Genomic DNA, 26149 nt, shown 5'->3' with positions numbered 1-26149 from the left:
GCGCGGAAGTTGTATCCTTTAGCTTAGGCTTAGTTATCTTTCTAATAGTCGGGAATTTATCTTACGGGTTTTCTCGCCTGGATTAGAGTATCCCAAGTTAGTGCTCTAGGTTGAGGGGGATTTCCCTCGAAGGCCTCGAGAGAAATCCTAACACTGAGTGCAGACGTGGTGTTTGAGTTTAGTGTTAGCTAGAAAGTGTGTTCCACCCCACGGTACCGTTGTGGTAGGCGGCAGGTGGTGACAGCCCTGTCCGTCCCTCGTAGTCCACCACGTTCGGGTGCTTTCAAAGCAGTAGTGCCGACTGCCGTTGACTCCCTTCTCATCCCAGTCTGAGTCCTTCCCTGAGGCCGCCGAAGTAAGCTCTTCTTTCCCGAAGATTAGTTGGATAGTTAGTCTGATCTAGAGAGGCTAGCTCGATAGTTTAGAAGTGTATCAGGTGTCTTTTCTTGTTCGTTGTCCTTCTAGCTGCAACCTCTCTAAGGAGTTGAGTCTCTCGTGTGTCATACGGTCATTGTTTGGCCACTTATCTTATCTATCTATCTATCTGGCATACCCCGTCGAGTTAGTCGGTTGATTTAACCAATACGATTGTCATTCGATTCACAATATTCTTTACCTGGCTTACTTGAGGAAAATCACGATACTCTGGAATACTCCAAGGTGAAGTGCTACAACGGTGATTTTGTGCGCTTGCGGAATTAACATTCTATTGGGCATAAGAAACGCCAATAGTGTTAACAGTGGGTGAGCAACGCAAGCAGGGATTCGTGGGAACCCCCGTTTAGAGATTCGGCTAGGGGTGTAACACGCAGCGAAAGCTCCCTCTAGGGAAGATGTGAGACTGTGATCTTTTGACAGGTTCAGGCCGCCTGGAGGCGTAATACCCTACATCTTGTGAGCTATTGTTTGGTTATTACACTTTGTGTTCGGAGGATCTGATCCCCTTCCAAGTCCTGGGACTTTGCTATTTATAGACTACTAACAATTCTAGGAATATTCTTCCTTGGGTGTGAACGCCCCACGTCGGGTGCAGGTGCCGTCCTCCAACTTGCTCTGCTCCTTGTTAGCCGTGCGATCATTGGGTCAGGCCCACCATGAGGTGTCCGCGACGAGCTTCGGGGCACTCCGGGGTGGCCTGCGACACCTCAGGAGGTCCCGGGGTGCGTCCCGAGGCGCTACGGGTGTCCCAGAGTTGTCTTGTCCATCTTGGAGGGCCCACACCCCGCCCCGGGGTGACCTTGGTCGATCCTGGGAAGACGGCTGGGGTGAGGTCGGAGTTACCATGATGGGACAAGCGGTAAATGGAGGCGGGCCCTAGCCACCGTCCATTTACCTTCTGATGGGACGCGGCTCAGGGATATAGCCGGCTCTCTGCCGTCTGAGCGCACGGCTCTCCCGTAATCACGATGTTCTTAAGGGGAAGCCGCACACTATCCTGCGCCCTGCGCCGCACCCTACAGTGCGGCACGGTAAACTTTGGGATTCCCCGCCCGGTAAAATCCTTGTCTACCGGGCGGGTGTCTTCTCCGGGAAGGAAAGGGACCTTGCTGGGCCGCCTCGAGTGTCCCGAGCCCGGCCCGGTCCGGGTAGGCGCGGGGTCCATGGAACGGTGCCCGCCTGGTCCGTTCAGGCCCCCGCGTGGGGCGGACAGGCGGTTCGCCCCCCCCCCCCCCGCACGTTTATCCAGGGGAGTGGGGACCCCGTCCCCACTATGCTGACAGTAGCCCTCGGGACCATCGTCGACTCGGGAGGAGGGTCGGTGGTGGGGCCACACACTTTCGTCTCCATTAATGTCGTGGCCGCTTTCCCACGTCGCCATCGTGGGGGGTCGCGCCGAATCTGTGGAGGGAGACGAGGCATTGCCACGTGTGACACCCTAGGTGTCTGCGCAGTAGAACTGCATTTATTTTATGCATCCTGTGCCTATTTTTCTTGAAAAAGGATCTTATTGTAAAAATCTAAGGGTAGTTGTGTAAATATGATTTAATGCAGGGTCCTTTCGATAACTTAATTTGAATAGGGAGAGAAAATATTGCTGTTGTGGAGGGTTTATTTGTAAAATTCAGTGTAATCATTGCTTGGCAGAAAATTTTGCTTTTTAGTTTGAAATTAAACTGAATTTGCATTGGAAAAGACAAAATTCCATTAAATTCAAAATCCTTCCTATGTTTTCAAAATAACTCTTTAACCTTTGGTCAAATCAATTTTTGCACAACATCAAAGTTGTAGATCTTGAAAAGTTGAACAACTTTCATGTTGGGCACTTTTTCATTTGAGCCATAGTTTAGGAGATATTTTTGTTTTATAGTAGGGCCCCTAAACTTTTTGGAAATTGCAAATCAGTCCAGACTTCATCTCCCACCTCTCTGCTTCTCTGTTTCTCTCTGCTGCCGGCGCTGAGCACCGCCGCCCACCACCGAGGGAGGCCGCAGGCCACCTCCTGCTTCGCCACCACCTCACATGGCACCTCTGCAGCCTCTGGACCCACCTCCCCTCGCGCTGGAGCCCCCTCCCCTCGCCACGCCGCCCCAGCCGAGCTCCGCGGCTGCCACCTCACCGCCGTTGCCAGCGTAGTGCAGAGCCCCGGACCCCCATCTCTCGCGTGCCCCAGCACCCAGAGCACCCCAACAACCCAATCCACTCGCTCACTCGCTAGCTCCCAGCCCAGAACCTCCAGAACACCGCAGCTGCCCCGCCCAAACACCGGAGAGCTCGAAGCTCACCGTCGACCCGCCATTCCAGACCCGCTCCGCCCGCGCTGACTCCACCATTAGCTCCGCCTCGTCCTCGCGCAGCTCGCAGACCTCTCCTCCTCGCCCAGAACCCACCGGAGCACCCTCGCCGCCGTTCTCCTCCACCGCCGCCGCCCTGCTCGCAGCGGACACGCCTCCTCCGACCGTTCCAGACCCGGCCAAGCACACCTACAGGTGCGCCCTGACCCGGTGAACCTCCCCAGCCCCTCCACCCTCGCAGCCGACGACGAGCCCCACCGAAATCGGCCGGTCAAACCTCCCTCCCCTGCTCTGACTCAGGCCAAGGACTCCCCTGCAAATACTTTTAGAATTCTAGGGTCCTGGATGCAAGTTTTCAATCCTTTCTCATTTGTTTTTAGGATGAACTTTGAAAATGCCTAGAAATTCGTAGAAAAATAAGAAAAATGCAAATCCAAATGTTTTGGAATCCTTGTTATAAGAACTACAAGTTTTGTTATCTGCACATCTTCATTTTTGGTCTGTATTTTAATCCAAGAAAAAGAATAGAATAAATAGACTTTATTTGTTTCATGAGTTCTACTCAGTAACTACATGTGATTTTTGGCATGATTGTGTCTTGCAATATTAATAGTGTCTGGTAAACATTTGAAGCCTATTTGACATCATTAGCTTGGTCAAAGTTTCAAGATTCCTTGATCTACTAGTTATGCTAATATATTTGTACTAGTAGAAATATTAGAGTTCTGAGTGTGAAACTTTTTCCATGCTTACATGTTACTAAAACCTTGCTTTTGCCCAAGTTTTAGAAATTTTGGATCTGTTTGGCTATTTCTTTGATTTAATGCTTTTTAATAGACTTTAATTATGGTAAATAGTTTCTTTTCATGATAAATCATGCAAATATTTCTGAGTATTCATTTTGAATAGCTCAGCTTGTCCATAAAGTTTGAACAACTGATCATGTCTAGAACAGAAGTTAAAAATGAATCTTGATGTGTTAATGCTAGTTTTTTTCTTTTTTATCAAAATTAATTATGTGCAGATAAAATCATGAAAAATTTACAAAAACTTAGTTAACACTGTGTTGGTTTTCTGTTAAATTTATAGCTTCTATTTTGCTCTAGTTTAACCTGTAGAATTTAATCTTATTCTAGGTGCTGTCTGAGTGAATGATTTATTCTGAATAATTGGCTGCATGAAATGGATGAAATTTTTAGGGTATATTTCTCTCTGTACTACCTGTTTGAAGTAATTTTGTTGCATTTAAATGCTAGTTGTATTCTGAGTTACTTAATTCTTAGCGAACCATGTTTTAAATGCTATGTGAGTTAACTAAAACTTACTTTGTGAATTTAATCAAGTTGTCTTGTGAGGTTAATCATATTGTTTTGTGTAGTAGGAAATGTTAAATAACTACTCTATAAACACTTGCCCATATGAATGTTTATTTGCTAAATGTTGGACTACAACTTTATCGTGAAGTGTGTTTGTGTAATACTGTCTTGCATCACATATAGATACGACTGCTCTAGCGGATGGGATGTACGAGTTGATCCCGGAGTCCGAAGAAGGTGATCCAGAAGCCCAGGTGAACGCCACTGTACTGACTGAAGACCCGGACCAAAGTTCGGAAGAGCCCAAGGTTGTTTTAGCTAGCAATTATCGAGAAGGCAAGCCCTGGACATAACCCAGTATTTGAAATTATTAAAATTTATCGTTATTACTTAATTGTGCATTTACAGTTCTTAGGATTTGAATTGAAACCCTAGATGCATGATCCTTGGAACCTATGTACTGAACACTAGACCTGAGTTCGAATAATTACTAAGCTTATAGGACCGGTAAAAGTCGAGTGATTGCCTGTCACTCGCGAGCTCTATAGAAATTGCTTGTTTACTTTCTGCTATCAATATAAGGACGACGGACGGGGTCGTGTTCGATATCATGACCTTGTGTGAGACCCATCTGTGTTGATGAACTTGCTAAGGTCGCGGTGTGTGGTAGCGGTGGTTAAGTTTTTGAACGTACTAGCCACATGCCGTAAATATGGTACGCGGTAAGCCTAGTAGCCGATCGGACCGGTTAGTGGATATACCTTTCACTCTCTCTTAGAGATAGGTTTTTATTTATGTTTATGTTGCGCAACACCGTGGCTACAGGGAGGAAGATGGTGCCCTGTAGTCGGGGAGAATGACCCTATCCACAGGTCGGAATGAAAGGTAAACGGTTGTTTGGGAACGACCCGACGGTGTTCCAAATGTGTGTGTTAGGTCTGCCTGGCCAGGTTAACAAATTCGATTCGAATCGTCCGCTTCTCACGGTTTGGGACTGCTTGATCCCTTTGCCACACAGAGTAATAAGAGCAACATTATTATGATCAATCTTGATGTTTGACTAAAGTTCTACCATGGTTGGATAGGATTAGTTGCTTACATAGAATGGTTAATCAATTAGAATATGGAAAGCTAAAATGTGAAGTAAGGACCTACTCTTTATTGCTTTTCAGCAAAAGGAAACCAGAGCCTTACAAAACCCTGCATAGTCTAGTTAGGTGGGCTATGTATACCCGTTGACGGTTAAGTCTTGCTGAGTATTAGAATATTCAGCCTTGTTGTTGAAACCTTTTTCAGGTATGAGTTTTGAGGACCAGATCGCTAGTCTGTCTTGGCCCTGCTCTTTGCCTCCTGGCTGGTCCGTAGAATGGGATCCGTCTTCGGCCGGCAATGACCCTGACGAGTGATACCTTGCTTGGGCTAGCTTGGTATACTTTTGCGACGTGTTGTAGCCGTCGTGTTTTCTTTCTGCTGCTTTTCAACTCTGAACTTTAAACTTATGGCTTGTATAACATTTACTGAGTTTGGATCTGTAATAATGCTTTGAACTGGTTTGTAATAAATACTATGCCTGTGTTGTAAAATATGTATGGTTGTAATATCTCTGGACTCGCCATCGTGCGGGGTATGCTTGTTCGATCCGAGAACCGGTGGTTGTATCGGGACGTTACCCGACAGACCAAGAATTGTTTTGTTTGAAGTGCGTTTGAGCCGGTGTTGCCTTTAGGGTGATGTCCAGCGCACTTGAGCCGGGATAATTTAGGTGGTTCAGCCACACCATGGGCGATCCCCTTGTCGAACCGCCCTCCCCTCCCCCCATAAGTATATAAGTGGGGAGGAAGGTGCAGTTGGCCACTACGCTCCCTTGTCTTCTTCAAGCTCTCGCCCTTCTCCTTTATCTCAGCCTCCTCTTCCTTTTCCGCTTCCACCATGACTCGCCGGGGCATGCTGGCAAGCGGTCCCCGTGTTCTTGATTTCGTGCTGTCCGTTGCCGGAGACGACGGCGTGGCGGTGGTGCGGAAGGTGTTGCAGGCTGGCACTGTGCTGCACCGGGGCGGAGACTTTCCCGGCCCTCGGAATGCCCTAGAGGTGATGAGCTTCCACTCGTTCCTGGTGGTGGGGATGGCTGCACCATTTTCGCCGTTCGCGGTGGTGGTGCTGGAGGTGTTCTCCCTCCACCTGGTGCATCTCACCTCCAACACCGTCCTCACTCTAGCATTGTTCGCGCACGCCTGTGAGATGTTCGTGGGGGTCCTGCCATCGGTGGAGCTGTTCCGATACTTCTTCGCCCCTTGCCGGTTGGCGTCACTCTCCCTCGGCCCCGGTGCCACCCCCTAGTTCCGCACCATTGGTGGGGTCTTCTTCTGGCGGCGCGGCGCGGGCTTCCTTCCCACTGTCCTGCGGGACAAGTGGGAGGACTGGGAGCGGCACTGGTTGTACATCGAGGTAGACAACGCCTCGCCTCTCCTTAGTCTTCCCTAGGGTCCACCGGCCGGCAACTCTTGGTGGACCGAGACTCCGGTGCTCGGTGCGATGTGGTTGTCGGTGCTGGATCAATTTGAGGCACTCTGGCGGGCTGGCCTCACGGTGACCATGGTGGCGGCCGACTACTTCTGCCATTGCCTGGCCCCGCTGTAGGACCGCCCTCATACGGTGTGGTTCTACAGTGGAGACAACGACGCCAGCCGCCTGGTGTGCGGCGTGGAGTCCAACCCCAATGCCACCATGGTGGCGAAGTGACTGGACCTGGCGATGGAGGTGAAGGACCCTGCGAGGGGCTTCCTCCCGGAGGGAGGAGCCCCCCTGTGCCAGGACCTTGAGGCGGAGGCCTTGTGTCTCCGCGATCCGGTCATGGACGAACGGGGGCTGGCTCGCTTGCCGCCACCTCCCCCTCCCGGCGGTGATGGCGGAGATCGGGCGTCCGGAGGAGGCGGTCGCCTCGGAGCGGAGGGAGACGTGTCGGAGTCGAGCCGCAGGGAACCAAGCGTCTGCACTCAGTCTCCCCCATCCTGGTGGACTCCCCGTCGGCGTCTCCGTCTCCCCCGTCGGCGCCCGGCGGGTGTTGCGCCCGCAGGGTGCTCACCCTCTGTCACCACTACTTCGAGGCAGGGGTCCGCCCCAAAACAGCCATCGGTCATCTCCCCGCGGTGGTGGTAGAGGCCTCTTGTTAGAGCCAGGTAAGCCCTTTAGTTCTTGATTCTCTTTCCGCACGCTTTTTGTTTTCACCGGGTGAAGTCTGACAGGTTCCCCTAGGCAGGAACACATCTGGTGACTCCAGAGCCATTGCAGCGCTCGTCGCCCTCTAGGCGATGATGAAAACATCGACATGTTGGACACACTCATGCCATGGTCTTACCCAAGTTACAAGTCGTCGCCAACTCGGTCATCGCGTTCGTCTCGGATTCAGCCAACACTCATGCATGGTTTCGGTGATATCTCCCTCATACGGCATTCAAATGAGGTGATCTTGGATGCGTTGGAATCGTGACGACGAGACGCTTCTTTTGGTTCTGGTCCCAGCTCCAGAAATCTCATGGATCATTCTGTGTGACCACGAAAAGGTGCTGCGTCACCTATTTTGGGCCTTTTTAGGCTTTGTATCGTGTCGGGCCTTAAGCCCATGTTGGGGGTGCCTCCTAGTTGCCCCCAACCCTAGCTTGCCCCTGGTCATTAAAGTTCAGTAGCCGCCGCTGATTAGACTTGGGTTTTGTTTAGTCTTGTGTTTTCCTTCGAGAAACAGACATTGCATCGTTGTATCTGTGGCGACAAGTCCTTATACATTGATCCAGGGCCCCCGTTCGTGATCTCCTCCACTGTGTTGATTAGTCCTTTGGAATCAAGTTCTTGAACCCCTCTTGTGATTCGCTTCATTCATACTTGTAATTATCAGATTGCGTGTTTACTCTTTCTTGCTTGTGCTCTTCGATTCGCTTGCAGGAAAAGCCTTCTTGGCAAGGTCAATCAAGTTGTGCTTGGTTGATAACCAACGGAGCAGTGATGTACCGGTTGCAGGGTTCGAATCTTGCGGATTTGAAGCCAGATCGTCAACATCGAGATCTCCACCAATCGAACGTACCCTTACCTCTCGGAAGGTCGGGCCTAGTCCTCATCAGGCGAGCCCGCTGGCGAGGAGCGAGGCGACACTGGCCGCACTGGCCGCTCCACCTCCCGCTGTGACCGATGCGGAGGTGGCCGACACGGGTGCGTCGAGTCCCCACGCCCCAGCGGCCACGCCCCAGGAGCAAGTGCCCCTGCCGGAGAGCGCGGCGGAGGTGCCGGTCCTCGCTACTGGTGCGGGGTCTTCCGGAGTTCACCTTGCCACGATGACGCCGCAACGCCCCGCCGAGGAGGGTGCGCTGGGGGACACGTCGCTCCAGGGAGCGGCGGCATCGTCCTCCCCGAACCTAGCGCAGGTTATCACGGCAATGGAAGTCGTACTCCGTGACCTGCGCGCCCTCTAGCCCGCGAGCAGAACCTCTCTGTTGGTCTCGCAGATCTGGAGGAAGGCCGCGCCCGCCTTCGGCAGCAGGAGTCCGTGCTCCAGGAGAGGGAGCGGTGGCTCTCGGAGAAGGAGGCGCAGGTTTCCTCCTGGGAGACGGCCCTCGCCGATCGCGAGCGGGAGCTGTCTCACCGGGAGGAGGCCACTCAGTGGGAGGCGACCGCCATTGCAACTGCCGGCGAGCGGGTGGCGGCCGCCCAGCGAGAGGCGCGCGAAGCTGCCTCCGCGGCGGCGCTGGATGCTGCTGCCAAGATCAGGGACGCCCGGGCTAGCTGCAAGTCGCAGCTGCACGAAGCCTGTAACAACATGGCCTAGGAAATGTTAAAATCCACTCTACACGTTGAATGGATCACAGCTGCTAATTAATTCTCTTGCGCTTTCGTCCTCGCTTCACACAAAAGGTTGCAACCGGAGTTAATAGCTTCCTCAAACCACCTATTTAAGCTGGTCTAGCTCACCTTGCCCAAGCAATATGAGACTATTCCCTTCGCTGCTGCTATGCTCCCAGCACTAGCATGCGCGCTAGGCCTATTTCAATCCAGCAACCCACAAGTTGGGCTGTTACAACACACCCACCCTAAGGACTCGACGTCCTCGTCGAGCTATCGAACTAGCTTACCCAAATTGGACACATGTTTAGGATCGACCTTCTTGGCCACGTCCGTACGTCCAGTGCCGGCGCATGTGCCATACCGTGGCCACTCCGGGTCCACGCGTCATGCGCACCATGCCCGCGCATCTGACTCATACGCGCCCGTGACACAGCGAAATTTAGCTCTGATTACCAAATGTAACAAGCTGGCCTAGGAAATGGCTAAAATCCACTCTACACATTGAATGGATCACACCTGCTAATTAACTCTCTTGTGCTTTGGTCCTTGCTTCACGCAAAAAGTTGCGACCGGAGTTAATAGCTTTCTCAAACCACCTATTTAAGCTAGTCTAGCTCACCTTGCCCAAGCAATATAGACTATTCCCTTGGCTGCTGCTATGCTCCCAGCACTAGCACGCACGCTGGGCCTATTTCAGCCCAGCAGCCCACGAGTTGGACTATTACAAAGCCGATCGTCAGGTCGCGGAGGCGGAGGAAGTGACCACGGACGCGATGGCCTGGGCCGAAGCCGCCGCGGAGAAAGCCACCCGGCTGGAGGCGCAGCTGATGGAGACCGTCCGTACCAGCCCCAGTCGGAGGTGGCCGAGCTTCGCGGCCAACTTCGTCAGCTTGCCGATGGTGCACGCGCCCTGGAGCAGCGCTTCAAGGCGGCCTAGTTGTTGGCGCACCTGGGCGACGTGGAGCTCCCACCTCGAGGTGAGGCCGTGAATGAGCTCTACCTCCTCGCCCGGATTCGTGTTTTGGGCGACTGACTGTAGGCGTTGGATGGGTCCCTTCGTCAGGCCATTGAGGATAGCTCGCGGGATCTCGCCACAGAGGCTGTGGAGTTCACGCTGGCGAGCCTGTGGAGTCGTGTCCCTGACGTCCCCCTGGAAGAGGTGCTGCTGGGCATCGTCCCCGGCTACGAGGTAAAGGCGCGTGGCCACGTCCGCAACCTGGCGGCGGACATCGTGGCCATGTTCGCGCCAGAAGCTAGTGGCGCCTACGATGCCCGTAATTTGGTCCAATCTTTCACGGTACTAGCAGCAATACTTTCACTAAGTATTTATTTTTCAGAAGCAAACAATCAGTCCAAAAACTGATGCACTGTTAGAAGTATTTCTCTCGGTAATTTTCAAGGTATCAGACAGGATCTGACAATAAAATAATGCTTCATTTCAAACACAAAACACAGGTTGGCACCTGCTCTCTAGCGGCACAGCAGACAATAAATATTGAGGCCACAAATCAGTACATATATGATTGAGAATTAATTTCTTCAGCCAAGTACAGCAGCAGCTTCACAAGAAAACCAAATTCACGGCAAGGCAGTCGACCAGAGAAGATAATAGGATAATCAACCACGACCAGAGCTTCTCGAAATAATATCCAAATATTCCTTTGACAAATCAAAGATGAGCTGTAGCAATATAATCTATAGAGGGATCGGCTTACAGTAGTTGCAATCAGAAACTCTAGAAGAAACTTCCACCCGCGGCCACGACGAACCACGATCAGAAGATGGGAATCCACTGAAGAATCTAGAGCAGCGCACCCAGGAAACAATCCTGATCACGCTCCCAATCACGATCTAGAAGAATCGGCAAAATAGATGAGATCGGACGGCGTCTCACTGTTCATAGGATAAACCATAGACAAGAGACACAAATAAAATCCAATCTAATCTGATACACGGCTGGTTGACAGCCCTTTATCCGCACGCAGGCGTAGGACTCTGACACATGGACTCCTGATCTGAGGCCCATGACCCTCTAAACAACGTGACCAGGACCCAAACTAACGAGACCAGGCATTAAAATATTAATGGACACTCGACTCCAACTTGACATAGCTAAGAAAGCATTTTGACTATCACGTAACTAACCTGGACACATATAAATTATTCCAGAAGCTTTGCTTGTCACGTTCTTCTTCTAGTAAGGACAAAGCTGTTGTTCATAATTAAATTGGTAGCTCATCATCAACATACACTTGCATAGCTCCAATAAAAATATATTTTCTCTCCTTCTTTTCTTCCTTTTTCTTGCGACAATTAACTTCTCTAAAATTATATTTGATGATAGATCAGCTCTAGTAAATTTGTCCATATTCTTGCTATACTTCTCATCACAATTAATAGCTCCAAATTTAAAACCAATTTCCATATTTGAAATTGAAGAATAGTTTCCAACAGAACTAATTCGACGAGCCATGGGCTCATCACGACCCCTTGGCTGGAGGTGGCGACGACTCGGCGGCCCCGGAGGAGGAGTCCGACGCCGGCCAGTAGGGCCCTTTTCTTTTTCTTGTTTGTTTCTTCCTGTTGTGATGTCAGTGCCTGGAGGCGCTTTTATTGTAATGGACTTTGTTGGAGCTTTGGTTCTCCTTGCCTTAGCAGTTCGGCCGTCTTGCTTGTTCCCTTTGCGTGTTGATTGGCAATGCTTTCCCCAATCCTTGCTCGCGTGTCGCGCTCCCCTTGCTGCATCAAAACACCCCGGGGTGTCAACAGCGTGGCCGACGCCACACTTTCTGATTTGACAAGGTAGGCTGTGTTTAGATTCCTAGAAAAGAGGGAGAAAAAGTCACATCGCACACTGCAGCACACTGTAGCATTTTTCGTTTATTTGTGGTAAATATTGTCCTACCATGACCTAACTAGGCTCAAAAGATTCGTCTCGCAACGTACATCAAAACTATGCAATTAGTTTTTTTATTTACCAACATTTAGTACTCCATGCATGGGTTATTTGCTATATTTAATGTTTCGATGTGATGGAGATGTGATGTAAAATTTGGATTTGGGGGGGGGGGGGGGTTTGGGGCATCTAAACACACCCATAGACGAGCCAGGGCGGTGTCCGTCGTGTCCCGCATGCTGTGGGCCCGACTGAGACCTCGCCCCTCGTGGAACCCATGCCCCACCGTCTGCTCTGCAGTCAGGGGCGCGTGGCGGGGCGTGAGCAGTTGTCGTGCTCCTTCTGCCCTGCAAACGCATCGACCGAGGGACGGAGAGGAAGTGCAGAGGTGTGGCTTAGTCAGAACGCACATTTGTCCGGGGGATTCTTCTAGGGTCCCGCAGGAGGACCCTGGTCAGGCCGTCTTTAACCCCTATCGGGCTATAAATAGTCAGGCAAGGTGCTTCTTCTTCGCTCAGCTCAAGATGGACAAGCCACCAAGCCTAGAGTTAATGGCAGGCCTCCGGGGCTCCTCCCTGGGGCCGCCTCCGTGGCTGAGTTCCTCGCTACCGGAGGGGGACAATGGGAGCGGTTGGTCACCCATCCTTCCAGTGTAGTGGAGTAGGGTCGAAACAACATCGTGGGCATGAGCAGCCACGACGCCTCCAAAGCGTGGAGGAGGCGGTCCTCCGGGGTCTCTGGCCGCTGCCCGGGCAATGCCCCATTTCCTACATCATCCTCCGACTCCAGTGTAGTCGAGAGGGGTTGAAGGGGGGTTTGTTTCCTAGGAACTAGTTGCGGTGCCACTGCACGTGCTCTGTCTCAGTGCGCGTGCCACGGCGTCGTGGGAGCTTTGGCTTGTAGCCCCCACTGCAGCTGCATCTGCGACTGCTGCTGGGTCTTGCGGCCAGCCCCGGTGAGGGGGGCTGCTGTTCTGCTGCATCGCCCCACCGAGAAGGAAGGGGATGTACATAGGTAGGAGCGAGCCCCCGAGCCAAATTTGCCAAGATGACCTTGGGTTACTTGGTCCTTATGCCAGAGCGTTGGAGCTCTCTATCTACGGGTAGAAGTTACGGAGGTGTTCGATTTTCTAGACATTGGGCACCTGCATCCCGTCCTTGTCGGTGAGCCAGAACACTTGGGGGCCGGCGTTCTTAATCACACGGAAGGGTCCTTCCCACGTTGGTGAGAGTTTGTTCATCCCCAACCATGATTGGAACCGGCGGAGGACCAAGTCTTCGACTTGGAGGGTTCTTGGTTGTACGTGGCATTGGTGGTAACGGCGGAGGGCTTGTTAGTAGCGAGCCGCTTTTAGCGCCGCCCGGCATTGGACTTCCTCCAGGTATAGCATGTCTTGCTATCGCTGTAGTTCTTAATCTTCCTCCTGGTAGGCCCTAACACGGGGACTTCCCAGGGTCACCTCGGCCGGGAGGACTGCTTCGGCACCGTACACAACAAAAAATGGTGTTTCTCCGGTTTCTCGGCTTGGGGTGGTCTGGTTTACCCAGACCACCCCCGGGAGTTCATCGATCCACCTAGACCTGTGCTTCTTCAGCTCGTCGTAGGTTCTGGTCTTCAGCCCCTTGAGGATTTCTGCATTAGCCCGCTCTGCTTGCCTGTTGCTACGTGGGTGAGTGACGGAGGCGAAGCATAGCTTGATGCCCATGTCATCGCAGTAATCCCCGAAGAAGTTGCTGGTGAATTGGGTTCTGTTGTCGGTGATGATTTTGTTTGGAATGCCAAATCGTGCCACCATTTTGTGAACTTGTCGATCGCCACGTACAACCATTCGTAACCCCCGATGGCTTTTGGGAAAGGTCCCAAAATATCGAGCCCCGAGACCGCGAATGGCCATGACAGGGGAATGGTGTGGAGTGCCTGTGCTGGTTGGTGTATATGCTTTGCATGGAATTGGCATGCCCTGCAGTGCCTAACCAGTTCGGCTGCTGTAACACCTCCGGTGTTAACACTATATTAAACGGGCAATTCACATGCGATGACACGTTAAACCCTCCCCCAACTTCTCAATTACTGCAAAGCCGAAATTCAGTTAAACACGCCAAAAAGTCAACCCTCACACTTTTGCTCAAATGAACTCTTGCCCAAAACAAAAGTCGTAGAGTTGGACAAAACAAACAACTTTCGTGTTCAAAGTTTTTCAAGTTCTAACATGAAAATTTGAATTAACCCCGAAAAACAAGCGGGATCATTAAACTTGAATTCAAATTTTGAACTTCCAAACCATCGCTCAAATGAAGTTTTGCCTGAAAGGAAAGTTGTAGGAAATTTAATTTTGAACAACTTTCGTGTTCAAAATTTTTTGAGTTTCAATTGAAAAATTTGAGTTTTTGCTAAGTCAAACCGTGGGCTTTTAAATTTCTCTCTCCACTCATTTCTCTCTCCTCTCTCTCTCTTCCTCGCTGACCCTCCCCTGCCCCGAGCGCTCAGCGCGCCGCTGCCGCTCGCTGCGCCGCTGCACGCTCCCGCTCGCTGCCCTGCTGCCTGGCCGCGCGCCGCTGACCCCCTCCCCGCTCGAGTGCGCACGCCCGCACGGCGCTGACCTTCCCCCCCCATCCCGTCACGCCTGCCATCGTTGAGCGCGCCGCGACACGCGCTCGGCGACGCGCCGCGACGCCGCCGTGGCACCCCAACGGGCCGGCCGTGCCTCTGCCGCCGCACGCCGCCCCGCCATCATCGCCCCGCCCCCGCTGCGTCGCTACCCACGCCACCAACCCGCTCGCTGCGCCCTGACCCGCCTTCAAGGCCGCCTGGCGAGCACGCCACCGCCTGGCCGCGCGCACCGCCGCCGCTGCCTCTTCTGCGCCCAGCCCCTCCTCACGCCCTCACTCCCCCTTTTAGCTCGCGCCGCGCGTGTGCCCGCTCGCCCACGCCCCATTCCCCACGCCCAAGCCCCACCCCTTCGCCCAGAACGGCCAGCGCCGCCGCGCCACTGCGCAGCGCCGCCGCGCCCCCATTCCCGCCCGCCGAACCACGGCTCCCGTGGAGGGCCCAGCTCACCCCTCCTCCACCCCCACCGAGCACCCCGCGAGCTCTATTTCACCCCCAGGCAGCTCCCAGGCCCGCCCAATTTTCCCCGGAGCCTCCTAGCGCCGCGGAACACCGCCGCCGCCGTCGTGAACACCGCCGGCCGCCCGCCCGCCGCGGACCTCCCTGCTCCGCCCCTCCCCGCCTCCAGTCGAGCCCCGAGCTAGCTTCCTCAGGGCGAAGTGAAGCTCCCCGGCCTGCTCTTGCCCCTCCTCCCGCACCGGAGCGCCGCCGCTCGCTGCAGCCGCCGCCGCCGCTCCCTGGACGCCGCCGCCGACCCTGCTCCGGCCGCCCCCGTCGACCGCATCACCCATCCTTAGGTAGAGCTCGGTGAGCTCTCTCCCCTGGGCCCCATCCCAGCCGCCGGCGAGCCCCTCCTCGCCGGGAAAACCCCCGCCGCCACCGCCTCTGTCCCCAACTCCGGCCAGGGACCCCTGCGCGAATAGTTTTAGGTTTCCAGGGGGTTCTGTGAGAATTCCAGGGACCCCTTTGCAATCTGTGTTTTTGTATTTTCTAGATTTTTCCAGTGAACTTGTAAATTCGATTAAAAATCGTAGAAAAATCAGAAAAATTCAAACTCAACTGTTCTGGAATCTTTGAAAATAGATCTACAACTTTTGTTTCTTTAACTTTTTCATTTGCTCAATAGTTTTTATGTCATTTAAAATGCAAAGGAAATGTGCTTTATATTAGATCTCAAGTTACAAGCATGTGTTGTTAACCATTTTTGGTAGATAGGTTACATGTTAGATGTATAAGCCTGTGTAAAAATTTCGTGGACAGTTTACATACCTAGCTATCATTTTATTTAACTCTTGTTGTATGCCTAGGAGGGATAGTTTTATTTACCCAAGTTGTTATGTTCTGTTTCATGGGTTCAAACTTTTACAGTACTTGTATTTTAGTTCCAAGAGTCTACAGAAAAAGTTTGAGAATTTTTAGTTAAGTCAATCTGGACCAAATGATTTTTGGTGAGGATAGCTACACTAAATCATTAAAAATAGTTTCTGTGCATGAAAAATTCTAATAATTTTTCTAGAGGTTAACCTTGAGTAAGTAACCGTTCTAGTAAAATATGAGGCTCTGTAACTTGCTAGAACAGTCTGTAGAAATTAGTTTTGATCCATGCAGCTATACTTTGTATTATTTTTCATGCCCTGTACATTGCTTGTTTAATTGTGAAAAATTTATGACAGGCTTATCTTTAGGTATACAACCCTCAGTTAAAATTTCATGACCATTACTTGCAGATTTTGGCCTGTAAAATTCATTTTTGTTTGCAGCAGTAGCTGTTTGTTTTATTTTTCGTGGTTAATAGGCTGCATGAAATGGGCTGAAAAATTCACAGTAGGCAAGTTATTTAGATATGTATCTTCCATAAAAATTTCAAACCCAGAATCTCTGTGTAACTTTATTTATAATAAGGACATGCTTAACCTAGTGATAAATAAGAAAAATCTTTCTTTTGCTGCATAAGGATAAAAGAGACAACCCATCTGAGTTACTTTGTGGAGTCAGTATAATGATTATTACTCTATAAATGGTTGCCCAAATAATGTAACAGAATATTTTATAAATCATCTTGAGTTGCATTGAATTACGAGTCTTTAGTGAAGAATTGATTAAATCATATCACTAAAATAACTCACGCATATGCATTTCATATAGATTCGACTACTCTCCCTGACGGTACGTACGAGTTGGTGCCGGAGTCCGAGAGTGAGCAGCGTGAAGCTCAACTGAATCTAACTGAAGCTACTGAAGACCCGAACCCAGTTTCGGAAGAGCCCACAGCTAGTTACGCTCAGGAAGGCAAGCCCCGGAGCATGTCCTATCTATTTTAATTTATGCAACTAGTTGTATTCCTGTTTATTGTGCATTTAAGTTGCAGGAATTGTTTGGAACCTTAGTTGCATGATCCTAGGTACCTATGCTTTAACACTAGTATGTGTAGGTCGCTAGTCGGCTATGCTAATGGTTCGGTAGAAGTCGAGTGATTTCCTGTCACTCGCGAGCTCATAGGAGTTGAATGCTTACTACACACGGCAATATAAGGTTTACGGGCGGGGTTGTTGTACTTGTGATACCCCGTCTGTTTAGTCAAAATGGATAAGGTCGCGGTGTGTGGTAGTGGTGGTTAAGCGTTTGAACGTACTAACCACATGCCGAGAATATGGTAATCGGTAAGCTTAAGTACCTGATGGAACCGGCCGTGGAACATACTCCCCACTGTCTGGTCTATGGTCACGCACGGGTGCAGGGCACCCTAGGACGGTGGGCCTGTTTCATGCCCGGGGAAAAAGGGGAAAAGTCGCGTGGGTGATTGCATTCCCCATGCGTGTGTTTAGGTCTGCCTGGCCAGGTTAACAAATTCGATTCGAATCGTCCGTCTCTCACGGATATTGAGACTGCTTAACCCTTTTGCCACATAGAGTAAGAAGTGGAACAATGATGATGAGAACTTTTGGTTGATTGATGAAAAATAATTGCTTTCCACCATGTATGCTTTAGGATAGATGCTAATGTAGAATGGTTAATCATAATAGAACTTGAAAGCTAAAATCGGAAAATAAGGACTCACTGCTTTTCGGCAAAGACAAACCCCTCAAGCCAAAAGCCTTGCATGTCTAGTTAGAGGGTTAGTTATATCCTAGTCGGGTAAGCCTTGCGGAGTATTAGTATACTCAGCCTTGCTTGTGGCTCAATTTTTGTTTTAGGTAATACTTTTGAGGACATGATTGCTAGTTTGACTTGGCCGTGTACTCTGCCTCCTGGTTGGTCGGTGGAGTGGGATACGACTCCGGCCAGCGATGGCCATGCCGAGTGATGTCATGTACGGGCTTCATCATGACACCATGTATCGTCGTTTAGAACTCGTTTTATTTCCGCTGCATTAAACTCTGATCTACTTTCAATCTGAACTTCAAGTACTTTTCGGAGATTTCGAACTTGGTTTGTAATAATTAAGTTAAGACTCTGTAATGTATTATAACTGTGAAATGTTGTACTCTCTGGGCTCACCTTCGTGTGAGTTTCATGTAAGCTTTGGGTTCGATCGATGCTAAGGTGGATTCTTCGGGACTTTACCCGACAGCACTGCCGAATTACTCCGTTTGAAGTGCGTGTTAGCCGGGATTGTCTTTAAGATGATGGTTAGCGCACTTGAGCCGGATTAATTAGGGCGGTACTGCCACAGCTGGTATCAGAGCCGAACAAAGCGCACACCCAAGAGTGCGACTAGATTTTAAAAGTTTTACTTAAAACTTAGCCACATAATCGCGTTTGGTACATACGTTGGTTCGTTAAGGATTGTGTATAGTACGTAAAGCCCTAGGGAATATTATGGGAGTTTTAGGTGGCTATCTAACTTATGGTTTATTATAACTGACTTCCAGCACATTACTTTTTGTATTTTAAATTCAGTACTTTACATTATGTAACGACGCACCTACGCTAAGGTAAGACGGTAAGAATCCTCAGTCAACTGAGAGAGTTTGACCTTCCCGTCGGTGATGCGAGCCGAACGCTGCCCTCAAGCAGTGGCTTACTTGAGGTGCTGCCAATATACCAACTATTAGTGGCTATATTGGGAGTAAAGTATACTCAGTCAGCTGAGGGAGTCTGACCTTCCCGTCGGTGATGCGAACCGAACGCTGTGCTCAAGCAGTGGCCTACTTGAGCTGCTGCCAATATACCGACCATCGGTCGATTATATTGGGAGTAAATGAAACCGTAAATACGTCGCCTCGGTAGCGTATGAGCACTGTCCATGCAGTGTGGGACGCATGGATGCCGCTTCTATAGTGAGCGGTAATGTATGGGGACGCTTTCATGTGTGCTGGCATGAAAGGTTCAATGAATAGATATCTGTCATTTTCTGCAGGTACACTAACCACGGATACGTAAGTTAAGCACGGTTAGAACTCGGCTAGAAATATATATATAGGGAGAGACGTAAATTGTGCCATGCCACCGGTGCTAACCCCGTAAGCCCAAAACTATTTGGCAATTGTTTTTCTTGGGAGGACGATTAGGTCGTGCATGCATCATACTTATATAATTGAAAGCCATGGAAAATAGATATGGATTAGTCGGTAAGGTTAAGGTTGGCACGTGAGCACGGTTCATCTTCTCCCAATTAAGGTCCATCTAGAAATCTGTCTTTTCTGCGGTATCCTAGAAGATGAATTATTTGGCATAGTAGAAGACTTTATCTGTAGAGGCGCTAGTGGATAATTTTGCTCCAAAACTTGTCTACTAGTTGCTGTTTAAATTTGAGAATTTTTCAACTTGTATACCATAAGGTACACTAGAAACTTTGACACCCTGTTTTTCTGTCAGCTTGGAGCACCTGTGTTGCACGAATTTTTAGGCCGTCCTAGAAATGTTTTCTGCAGATGTGTTCAACACAAAACTTGTGCCCAATTTACTCACCAAGCTTCTGTAAAAAATTGGTGATTTTAGGCTTAGTGGTTTGGCCTCAGCACTAGCTCTCTGGTCACTGAAAATTCTGGGCCGACAGCAAAGCAAACTATAAGGATAAGACCTTCTTAGTCTCTGATCTAGCTCTTAAGTTGACTAGCAAAGTTGTTTCTAACAACCTAAGGAATGTCCCTGTAAATTTTGAGAATTTTTAGAGCTCCATGCTTTCAGTTATACTCGTTTTTGTGCACTACCTAAAATCTGTTTTAGCCATCACTCACTTGTGTACATCTTTTGTACAGATGGCTGCCCCTGCTCTCCTGGTGTTTGATGAGGATGGGCGTGCACACTCCGAGTGCACACACTGGCAGGGTTTTCCCTCCATTCTTTGGGAGGTGATGCGCGATGCTGGATATCCCAGTCCCCCGCGCTACGTGGGCGAGGAGTTCCATGAGATGGGAGTTGCGCGCTGTCGCGTGCGCATGACTCATGCTCCCCACCCTTTTCCAGATCACTGGGCTTCCTTGGAGCTGGAGGTAGTTGGACACCGTCTGGTTGACACTTGGGAAGTTGCAGCCATGACAGCACTCAACAAGTTTTGTGAAAAGAATTATGCAGCTGTCACACTAGCTCCTATTGGCCTCTTCCCAGCAGAGCAGCCCAATGACCCTAACTGGCTTAGTCGGGTCGGACACACTGGGTACCTTCAGCAGAACAGAGCTGCAGAGACTATCTCCATGACAGTGAAGTGCATGAATGCACTCTACCGCTTGCAGACTTTACAGGCCAAGGCCATGACCAAGATCATTGCTTCTGCGCGGACCAGCCATGAGATAGTGATTGCTAAGAATGAGCAGATCAGGGATCTTGATGCCCATGTTGGCGAACTAGAGGGTCTAATTGAGGAGCGTGATGTTCTCTTGGACAACAGAGATGCTGACTTTGCACTTCTGGAGCAGCAGTTCACCGCCCAGCAGGTTCAGTTGAATGCTGCCTTTGATCACATTGAGATGTTGGAGGCTCAGCAGGCCCAGCCCGAGGCCATGGAGGAGGAGCCCCAGGAGGTTCAGGGTATCTCAGGACTTGACACTACGTCTGGAGTGCCCCTGCCACCACTTCCGGGAGCTCACTCTCCAGTGAGGAGCGAGTCTTCCGTCAACAACCTGGACGACTTTTAGATGATGTCTTAAGTAGTCGTTCGTGCATACTCCTCTGTAGGGTAGCCTAACTTTGGATGGTGATGTAATAGGCTAACTAAGAGTTGAGTACCTCGCTTTTGTCAAAGAGTACCACTCCTATGTAAAAGTATCTTAATCGTTTAGGCGGAAGCTAAGAACTTGATGCATGGTTGTAATGGTTTAATTGCAGTGGAGTCTATCGCTGCAGAAACTTGTCTGAATTTTTATCCATGTTTCCTTGCATTTCTGGGCTGTGTGTTGAATACCAAAGTGGTTGGGAATTTCATGATCTAAGTGCTCACCAAATTTCAGCATTTTTAGACCTGTGTGTCAAAATTTATGGCCCGAACATTATACCTCGGCCTGCTGAAAAACAGACTGGACAGAGCAGGAGAAATTGAATTTTTCGCCCACCTTAACTGTCGATTCAGCTTTGGAGTTGAATACCAAAGTTGTAGTATGATAAATTATCTATCTGCTGTAAAAATTTGGGCGCATTTCGATGAACAGAGTGCAAGTTATGAATTTTCTTGTAACAAACAGCGTTGCTGTCCCTATTGTTACGTGCTCCTTTCAGTTCTACTTTTCCGCGCTTACCCTTCTGTTCTTGGGGTTTGTCATATGTCATCCTACTAATGAGTGAATTTGCCATTCCAGATGGTGGGAGCGACACGTGGCAACCCTGAGGGTTTCGGGGACGCGAATGGTAGCAGTTCGCAGCGACCGCCACCCCCGCCACCCAACTTTGCGGAATATCTGGCTGCCCAAACCGAGTTACTCCGTCAACTCGTCCAGGGGCAACAACAACAGCAACAACAACGGGGTGGACCCAATGTTCATCAACCTCAAGCTGCTGGTTACCCGGAATTCTTGGCAACTCAGCCCCCTCTGTTCAATAAGACAGAAGAGCCACTGGATGCGGACGCTTGGATTCGCACAATTGAGTCCAAGTTTTCACTACTTCTGGCACCATGCTCAGAACAAAACAAAGCTCGCTTTGCTGCGCAACAGCTTCGCGGTTCGGCACGTCTTTGGTGGGATAACTACCTTGGCATGCTCCCAGCTGATCAAATCACTTGGGATGAGTTCAAGGCTGCATTCAGGGGCCACCATATTCCAGAAGGACTCATGGACAGGAAGCTGAATGAGTTCCTGGCTCTTACTCAAGGGACACGTACAGTTCTCCAATATGCCCAAGCTTTCAACAATCTCTGTCAGTACGCGGGCTATCATGCTGACACAGATGTTAAGAAGCGTGATCGTTTTCGTAGAGGCTTAAACACCAAGCTCAAGGAACGACTAAACCCCATTAGGGTCGACACATACAACGAGCTGGTAAACCTCGCACTCACTCAAGAAGACTGTATCATGACTCACCGTGCTGAGAAAAAGAGGAAAGCGCCAGCTGGACCCTCTAGTGCGCAGCCACAGAGATATCGCATAGTACAGAATGTTGCGCCCCAGATTCCTCAGAAAGCCCCTCAGCCAGGGCGTTGGGTTATCAGGCCTCCACTGCAGCAAAGTGTTGCACGTTTCCCTATTCCTCAGTTAACTGGTCCAAGGCCAACTGCTCCACCGCCAGCCCGTCCAAGTGAGGGAAATCGTTGTTTCAATTGTGGGAGCTCAACTCATTTCGCCCGTGAGTGCCCGCAACCCAGGCGACAAAACCAGGGCCAAGGCTTTAATCAAAACAACAAGAACAAGGGCAGAAGGCAAACTGTTCAGGTCAAGCAAGGGCGTATCAATTTCACCACTCTTGCAGAACTTCCTGAGGGCGCACCAGTGATGACGGGTACATTTTCTATCCACAACAAACCTGCAGTTATATTATTTGATTCTGGTGCATCGCATAGTTTCATTGATGCAAAATTTGGTGCAAAAGTGGGTTTGGATTTTATTCACACGAAAGGGTCATACATGATATCAACCCCAGGAGGTAAAATTGCTTCAAACCAAATAACACGACTTGTGCCAATCAAGTTGGGTAGCTTAATCGTCAACACCGACCTTATACTCCTACCACTTGAGGGTATAGATATCATCTTGGGGATGAATTGGATGACTCAGCATGGGGTTATTATAGATATTCCCGCCAGGGCAGTGGAATTAAATTCGCCAAAATATGGAGCCACTACTCTCTATTTACCCTTCCGAGAGTGTGTCAATTCTTGTGCTTTTGCCCTAAGCACATCCAACCTAGAAGAAATTCCTGTGGTATGCGAGTACACCGATGTGTTCCCGGATGACTTGCCAGGAATGCCACCAGATAGAGAGATTGAGTTTATTATTGAACTACAACCAGGCACTGCCCCTATCTCAAAGAGGCCATATAGAATGCCACCTAAAGAGTTGGCCGAGTTAAAAATCCAACTTCAAGAACTTCTGGACAAAGGCTTCATTCGCCCCAGTGCATCACCTTGGGGTTGTCCCGCCCTCTTTGTAAAGAAAAAGGATGATAGTTTGAGGTTGTGTGTGGACTACCGACCTCTCAATGCGGTGACAATCAAAAACAAATATCCCCTTCCCCGCATTGATGTTCTCTTCGATCAATTGGCTGGAGCTAGGATTTTCTCAAAGATTGATCTTCGCTCCGGCTATCATCAGATTAAAATTCGTCCATGTGATATTCCTAAAACCGCATTCTCCACACGGTATGGACTCTATGAGTATTTAGTCATGTCTTTTGGTCTCACAAATGCACCTGCCTATTTTATGTATCTCATGAACTCGGTATTCATGCCTGAGCTCGACAAGTTCGTCGTGGTTTTCATTGATGACATCCTTATTTATTCCAAGAATGAGGAAGACCATGCTAAGCACCTGCGCATTGTTCTCCAACGTCTTCGGGACCATCAGCTCTATGCTAAATTCTCCAAATGTGAATTCTGGCTAGATAGTGTGAAGTTCTTGGGCCACACTATTTCCAGCGAAGGCATAGCCGTGGATCCTAGCAAAGTGCAAGAAGTGATGGACTGGAAACCTCCTACCTCCGTTCATCAGATTCGCAGTTTTCTTGGTTTAGCCGGATATTATCGTCGATTCATTCCGGATTTCTCCAGAATTGCTAAGCCAATGACCGAACTATTGAAGAAGGGAGTAAAGTTTGTGTGGGATGAAAAAGGTGAAAAGGCTTTCCACACCCTAAGGGAGCAGTTGACTACGGCACCTGTCTTAGCTCAACCTGATAACACCAAGTCCTTTGACGTGTATTGTGATGCGTCTGGTACTGGTCTTGGTTGTGTGCTCATGCAAGACAATAGAGTTATTGCTTATGCGTCACGAGCTCTTCGACCCCATGAGCAGAATTATCCTACTCACGACCTTGAATTAGCAGCGGTCATTCATGCTCTAAAGATATGGAGGCATTATCTTATGGGTACTCATTGCAATATCTACACCGATCACAAAAGTCTCAAATATATCTTCACTCAAGCTGACCTAAATATGAGACAAAGACGGTGGCTAGAATTAATCAAGGATTATGATCTTGAGGTGCACTACCACCCAGGCAAGGCTAATGTTGTAGCAGATGCACTCAGTCGCAAAGCTCATTGCCATTGCCTATCCGTGGAATCCTATTCGGATACCCTCTGTCATGAGATGAGGAAGCTCCAGTTGGAAATGGTTCCCCAAGGTACCTTAAATCACATTTCAGTTGAACCAACCCTTCATGATCAGATCATTATGGCCCAATTACATGATAAGGGTGTTGGGATCATTAAACAGAAACTCTCTCAAGGAGAAAGGAAGTATAAGTGTTTTCGTCAGGACCATAAGGGAGTCCTATGGTTCGAAAGTCGTTTAGTTGTTCCGAAAAATTATGATCTTCGGAAGCAAATTCTCGACGAGGCACATCTCTCCAAATTTTCTATTCACCCGGGCAGTACCAAGATGTATCAAGATCTTAGGCAGAATTTCTGGTGGACTAGGATGAAAAGGGAAATTGCTAAATATGTCTCGGAATGTGACACCTGCCAGAGAGTAAAAGCCAGCCACTTGAGAGTAGCCGGTTTGCTTCAACCTCTGCCTATTCCATCGTGGAAATGGGAAGATATAAGTATGGACTTCATTGTTGGATTACCCAACACATCCCAGAGGCATGATTCCATTTGGGTTATCGTGGATAGACTCACCAAGACGGCACATTTTATTCCAGTACATACTACTTACACTGCCAAGAAGTATGCTGAGATCTATCTCGATCGCATTGTTTGCTTGCATGGGGTACCCAAGACAATCATTTCTGATCGTGGAACACAGTTCGTTGCACGCTTTTGGGAACAGTTACAAGCATCTCTTGGGACAAAATTAATTCGAAGCTCAGCTTATCACCCACAAACTGATGGACAAACTGAGAGGGTAAACCAAATCCTGGAGGACATGTTAAGAGCTTGTGTCATCCATTATGACAAGAGTTGGGACAAATGTCTAGCTCTAGCGGAGTTTTCATACAACAATAGTTATCAAGAGAGTTTGAAAATGGCACCATTTGAGGCCTTATATGGTCGACGGTGTCGTACGCCTATGAGCTGGTCGCAAGTCGGAGAACGAGTAGTATTCGGACCCGATCTCGTAACAGAGGCAGAAGAGAAGGTGAGGGTAATACAAGAGAATTTAAAAGCCGCCCAATCTAGGCAAAAGAGTTATTTTGATAAAAGGAGAGACCCTTTGCAATTTGAAGTGGGTAATCATGTCTATCTTCGCGTCTCGCCAACCAAGGGTGTACAAAGATTCGGAGTAAAGGGCAAATTAGCTCCACGATATGATGGCCCTTATGAAATCACTGAGGTTTGCGGACCCGTGGCCTATAGACTACGACTTCCTCCTCGACTAGCAGCAGTACATGATGTTTTCCATGTTTCTCAACTCAAGAAGTGTATTCGAGTCCCCACCGAGATCATTGAACAAACAGAGATATTAGTGGAACCTGATCTCTCTTATGTCGAGTATCCTATCAAGGTTCTTGATCAAAAGGAAAGGGTTACTCGAAGAAAAGCAGTTGGAATGTACAAGATTCAATGGAGTCACCATACCGAAGAGGAAGCTACCTGGGAAACTGAAAGCTACCTAAATCAAAATTTCCCCGGTTTTCTGAATTCAACTGGAGGTACATCTTTTTCCCCGCTTAGTTGCTTATCTGAATCTCGGGACGAGATTTTTTTTTAAGGGGGGTAGGCTGTAACACCTCCGGTGTTTAACACTATATTAAACGGGCAATTCACATGCGATGACACGTTAAACCCTCCCCCAACTTCTCAATTACTGCAAAGCCGAAATTCAGTTAAACACGCCAAAAAGTCAACCCTCACACTTTTGCTCAAATGAACTCTTGCCCAAAACAAAAGTCGTAGAGTTGGACAAAACAAACAACTTTCGTGTTCAAAGTTTTTCAAGTTCTAACATGAAAATTTGAATTAACCCCGAAAAACAAGCGGGATCATTAAACTTGAATTCAAATTTTGAACTTCCAAACCATCGCTCAAATGAAGTTTTGCCTGAAAGGAAAGTTGTAGGAAATTTAATTTTGAACAACTTTCGTGTTCAAAATTTTTTGAGTTTCAATTGAAAAATTTGAGTTTTTGCTAAGTCAAACCGTGGGCTTTTAAATTTCTCTCTCCACTCATTTCTCTCTCCTCTCTCTCTCTTCCTCGCTGACCCTCCCCTGCCCCGAGCGCTCAGCGCGCCGCTGCC

Source organism: Panicum virgatum, chromosome 2K (genome assembly GCF_016808335.1).
Source record: "Panicum virgatum strain AP13 chromosome 2K, P.virgatum_v5, whole genome shotgun sequence".
NCBI lineage: Eukaryota > Viridiplantae > Streptophyta > Magnoliopsida > Poales > Poaceae > Panicum > Panicum virgatum.
This window is presented reverse-complemented; position numbering follows the sequence as displayed.